Below are 6,000 nucleotides of genomic sequence, written 5' to 3' on the forward strand. Positions count from 1 at the left end.
TGCCTGGCTAATTTTTTTTTTTTTTTTTTTTGTATTTTTAGTAGAGACGGGGTTTCACTGTATTGGCCAGGCTGGTCTTGAACTCCTGACTTTGTGATCCACCCACCTTGGCCTCCCAAAGTGTTGGGATGACAGGCGTGAGCCACCGCACCCAGCCAACAAGTCTTTTCTTCATGGTCAAAATCAAAGTCTAAATTGCAAAATTCAGATAAAGCAATTTTACAGCTTATAAGGTGCCTACATAGGCCTGATGTTTTCCAGTCAGGGAGGAAAAGTCACACACAAAAAAGAAATACTCTGAAGAAAGTGAAAAGACAAGCCACAGAATGTGAGAAACTGGTGGAAAGACAATGTATCTCGTAAAGGACTTGTGGCCAACATTTAGGAAGCATAGTTACAAGTCATATGAAGATTGCATCTGACCCAACAAAAATTAGGAAATAGAATTGAAAGGACTTGTCACTAAGTAAGATGCATAAGTAGCAAAATAAGCCTATGAAGAGGGTCTGTGTTACTTGGGGGTTCTGGAATGCAGAAAGCAAGACAGAGTTACAAACGCAAAGGCGGGACATGGTGGCTCACGCCTGCAATCCCAGCACTTACGGAGGCTGAAGTGGGTGGATCACCTGAGGTCAGGAGTTTGAGACCAGCCTGGCTAACATGGTGAAACCCTGTCTCTACTAGATATACAAAAATTAGCTGGGCATAGTGGCACGTGCCAGTAATCCCAGCTACCTGGGAGTCTGAGGAAGGAGAACCACTTGAACCCAGGAAGCAGAGGCTGCAGTCAGCCAAGATTGCACCGTCGCACTCCAGCCTGGATAACAAGAGCAAAACTCCGTCTCAAAAAGAAAGAAAGAAAGAAAGGAAGATTTCTGGCCAGGCGCAGTGGCTCACACCTTTAATCCCAGCACTTTGGGAGGCCAAGACGAGTGGATCACCTGAGGCCAGGAGTTCAAGACCAGCCTGGCCAACATAGTGAAATCCCGTCTCTACTAAAATTACAAAAAAATTAGCTGGGCGTGGTAGTGCATGCCTATAATCTCAGCTACCTGGGAGGCTGAGGCAGGAGAATCGCTTGAACCCAGGAGAGAGAGACTGCAATAAGCCAAGATCACACCACTGCACTCCAGCCTAGGAGACAAAGCGAGACGCCATCTCAATAAATTTTAACATAAAATACAAAACGTCTATAATATCATCATTTTAAAAAGTTAAACAATCTCAGTCGGGTGCGGTGGCTCACACCTGTAATCACAGCACTTTGGGAGGCCAAGGCAGGCGGATCACAAGGTCAGGAGATCAAGACCATCCTGGCTAACATGGTGAAATCCCATCTCTACTAAAAAAATAAAAAAAAAATACTAGCCAGGCGTGGTGGCGGGCATCTGTAGTCCCAGCTACTCGGAAGGCTGAGGCAGCAGAATGGCGTGATCCCAGGAAGCGGAGCTTGCAGTGAGCTGAGATCGTGCCACTGCACTCCAGCCTGGGTGACAGAGCGAGACTCCATCTCAAAAAAAAAAAAAAGTTAATCTCTAAAAAAGAAGTTGTAATTTTCTATATGTATACCTGTAGAAATATATATATTTCTTATGTGTCTGTGTATATATAAAATATATATTTTTATAATAAAATATATCTATATTATATAAGCATTATATATGTAATATAATATAAATATATTTAATACATGTATCATATTTAATATAAATATATATTATATATATTTTATTATATAAATATATATTTAATATATAATACATATGTAATATATAATATAAATATATGTAATATAATATATGTATATAATACGTAAGTATACAATACATATGTAATATAAGTATATAATATGTACATAATATACATATTTTATAGTTAATATATGCATAACATAATGTGTTAAACATATATTTTATATATATTTGTAATATTTATATATAATATACACACAGCAAATACGTATTTTTATATTTTATATTATGAATATAAAATAGGTATAATATATTTTGTATTTTATATTACATATATATATGCTATGCCAACTCTAACGGGTACCTTCTTTAATCACGTTTTTTGGTCCTGTTCTGTGGTTCCGTCTGGACTTGGAGCTGCCCTTTCAAAAAGCCACAGTCGCTGTGTTCAGTCTGGTGAATGTCACCTCCTGACTAAATTCTCAACAGGAAGGGATGAAACTCAGGGACGTGTACCTGGGTCACCGGGAGAACCAGCAATGAGGACCGCCTGTGGCTGGTTGCCTTTGTCACCTGCGCGTATAGATATGCACACATAGCATGTACATTGCTCAAAACCCAGGTTTTTGGACATCCGTGTAACTGACCTGCTGGCTGGCATATGGTGAGGGCTGCCAGCCGGAACACACCAGGGGAAGGATAAAGAGAGTCAGCAGAGCAAGGAGCTATTTCAGTCCTGGTTCACGGGCCACCGCCACGTGGCTCCATTTTAATGAGTCACACGCCTCAGCCTCCCAGATGCTGGGTTCACCTCCAACATCACACTCTTCAAGGAGACGTTTAGCAGACATTATCTGAGGGCTCCGTGCCGGGTAGACCTTGGTCACTGAGCAGGGATGGTGTTCTCTCAGGGAAGGACAGATGCAGAAGGCAGGGGAAGGACCTAAATCCCAGGGGAATCAGCCACTAAGAATTCAGCATCTGGCCGAGATGCTCAACCAAATTGTTCTTGTTGAGCGTCTCTCTTGAATCAGTGGACGGTTACTGGAACTGGAAGGAAAGGGAAGACAGCCAGAAGCTATGGTGTATGTGTGTGTGGCTGAGCAGGGAAAGGACAGAGGTGGAGAGAAGGAGGGGGAGAAGAAGGAAAAGGAGAAGGAGGAAGAGGAGAAGGAGTATCAAATGGTACAATTTCTAAAATCCAATCTGAGCAAGGCTGGCCCTTCTCCAAAGGAAATTGCCCAGTACGCAGTAACAAGTAAAATAAAAGAAAGGACAGTCTTTAGGAGACAAACCTAATAGATCAGATTTTTTTCTTTAGGAAGCTGAGTTTCTATTGGATACAGTTTCATCTTTATAGCTCACTGATGATGAAAAAGCTTATGGAATAATATGATAATTACCAAACAACAAAATCACTAAACAGTTGTAGACTTTTACGGCACAATAAATGACAAAACCAGAAACCAAAAACCAAAAAAAAAACAAAAGAGGGGAATATTTAAAACTTAGTTACGTTTCCTCCGAGGCACGGCTTTTATACGAAGTTAGGATCTGAATGGCACCGGCCAGACTGTTTTGTTACAAGCACTGCAGGCACATTCTTCACTGGGTGGAAGGAAAAGCTGAGCACCAAATACTTCCTTTGAAGTCTTTGAAAGCTTTCTCCGTGATGAGATTAAACTTGCAAAAGCTCTCTCGCTGTGGGGAGACAACGACGACAGCTCCAATGACAGGGCTTCTGCAGCCACGCTGTTGTGGTTCTCTGAAACAAGGAAGAGAGGCGTGCATACATTAGTCCAAGGATATGTCCCAGCCAGTAATTAGCCACGGCTTGCACTGAAACGCAGGGAGTCGAGAGCTTGTGTCATAGAATATACAATTTCCTCATGATGCCCCACAAAAGCTATCTCCATTCAGATGGTTCCTACGTGGTTGTGCCAATCATAACAAGAACCAAGATCTACAAACAAAAGAAAGAGAGAAGAAAGAAAAAGGAAAGAAAGGAAGACAGGAAGAAAGGGAGACAGAGAGAGACAGGGAGAGGGAGGAAGGAAGGAGACAGGGAAGCAGGGAGGGAAGGAAGAATGACAGAAGGAAGAAGGAAGGGAGGGAGGGAGGCAGGGAGGAAGGAGAAAGGAAGGAAGAAAGGAAGAAAGAAAGAAGAAAGGAAGAAAGCAAGGAAGGAAGGAGAAAGGAAGGAAGGAAAGAAGGAAAGAAAGGAAGGAAGGAAAGAAGGAAGGAAGGAAGGAAAGAAGGAAGGAAGGAAAGAAGGAAGGAAGGAAGGAAAGAAGGAAGGAAGGAAAGAAGGAAGGAAGGAAGGAAGGAAGGTAGGAAGGAAGGAAGGAGGAAGTCCTTCTTCTTGTGAATAAATGCCGTATCCCAGATATTCCCTTTGTTGGCCAACTCCATGGTTAGTTTATCTAAAAAATTAATGGGAATGAAGTAATCAACATAATTGGTCTTGTCTCCTATGTGATATGCCCATGTTTTAACTATTTTTATGTGTCTGTGTGTGTGAGACGGACTCTTACTCTGTTGCCCAGGCTGGAGTGCAGTGGCGCGATCTCAGCTCACTGTAACCCCTGCCTCCTGGGTTCAACCGATTCCCCTGCCTCAGCCTCCCAAGTAGCTGCGACTACAAGTGCCCACCACCACGCCTGGCTAATTTTTTTGTATTTTAGTAGAGATGGGGTTTCACTGTGTTAGCCAGGATGGTCTCGATCTCCTGACCTCGTGATCCACCCACCTCGGCCTCCCAAAGTGCTGAAATTACAGGTGCGCGCCACCGCGCCCAGCCAGTTTAACTATTTTAAAAAATAATTTGAAGGCTATCTCCTGGCAGAATTTCCTCTTGCTCTGTGGACGTCAGATTTTGTTCTTTTCATATCTTCAACTGATTAGGTGAGGCCCACCCACATTACGGAGAGACGGTCGTCTTGACTCAAAGTCACTGATTTAAATATCAACCCCATCCAAAAACACATTCACAGAAACATCCAGAATAATGTTTGCCCACACATCTGGGCACAGTGACCCAGACAAGGAGACACATAAAATTAACCATCACAAATATTATTACTTAAATGAAATGCTTAAAAAGAAAAGGAGGAAACATAAGGCAAGGGATTAGAAGCAAACAGGGGGCATATTCATGAAAGCAGCTGGGCAGAGAAGGGGCTGATATAAATGGGACACAACATCAGAGCAAACTCGTGGAAGACAGGGGAGTCTGGCATGCTTGTGGGCCAAGACTAAGAGCTTAAGAGAAGTCTGTTGAATGTTTTCCTCTCCTGTCAATCTGAAATCAGTGACTGCTGGGGTTTGAAGGCAGAAATCCCATACAAATACCTAGAAGTCCACTGTTGTGCCAAGTTTTACCTCTGCTTTGGGGACACTGCCTTCAGAATAGTCTAGCTTGTCCTTACAACTCTGGTTCAAGCATAGATCATTGATCCAAGCTAGTATGAAATATCAACGTGTGTGCACATAGGCATGTGTGTTACCAGGAAATAACCCAGTAGGAATGACAGCACCACAGCCATAACGTAGACTAAAATGTAGACCTCACAGTGTTATCAGGATCAGCTTTTTTCAAGAGACCATGGGCTTCATTCATTCAAAATGCACAGTTGCATGGTAGACCATTACCTTGCCTGCTCATTTATTTCTATATACTTAGCTTCTCACACTGAAGATATGCACACTAAACATTGGTCAAACAAAAATGAGTGGATAAATGACTAACCAATTTGTTTCATCCTCCCTACAAGACAAGCACTGGTCATTTTACATGGTGCCCAAAACTGACTCTAGTGTGTGCTTTTAAACCCTATTTAATAAGACCAACCAGGCCAGGCGCTGTGGTTCACGCCTGTCATCCCAGTACTCTGGGAGGCCAGGGCAAGCAGATCACCTGAGGTTGGGAGTTTGAGACCCGCCTGACCAACATGGAGAAACCCTGTCTCTACTAAAAATACAAAATCAGCTGGGTGTCGTGGTGCATGCCTGTAGGAGAAACGGTTGGACCCAGGAGGCGGAGGTTGCAGTGAGCTGAGATGGCGCCATTGCACGTAAGCCTGGGCAACAAGAGCAAAACTCCGCCTCCAAAAAATAAATAAATAAATAAAAATAAGACCAATCAAAGGAGATCTTGTATGAATGGTCCAAAACTAAAGTGTGCATGATTTTATTTTCCAAGTCAAATGGGCCTCAGAGCTTAGCAGAAAGTATCATCATTATCACCATCATCATCATTGTCATCATCATCATCACCATCCTCACCATCATCATCATCCTCACCATCATC

At 42.8% G+C, this 6,000-nt stretch overlaps 1 protein-coding gene and 1 long non-coding RNA gene across 2 annotated transcripts in view; one reads left to right on the forward strand and one right to left on the reverse strand.

The window, feature by feature from the left end:
- Positions 1–6,000, forward strand: part of TBC1D22A (TBC1 domain family member 22A) — a 509,073-nt gene that overhangs the window by 136,489 nt on the left and 366,584 nt on the right.
- On the reverse strand, positions 1,455–3,451 carry LOC113223881. Its single transcript, XR_003308919.1, has 3 exons — positions 3,208–3,451; positions 2,056–2,741; positions 1,455–1,510 (listed from the first exon to the last, which is right to left on the reverse strand). It is a non-coding gene; the product is annotated as an uncharacterized LOC113223881 (long non-coding RNA).

This window comes from Piliocolobus tephrosceles, chromosome 19 (assembly GCF_002776525.5).
Source record: "Piliocolobus tephrosceles isolate RC106 chromosome 19, ASM277652v3, whole genome shotgun sequence".
Classification (NCBI taxonomy): Eukaryota; Metazoa; Chordata; class Mammalia; order Primates; family Cercopithecidae; genus Piliocolobus; species Piliocolobus tephrosceles.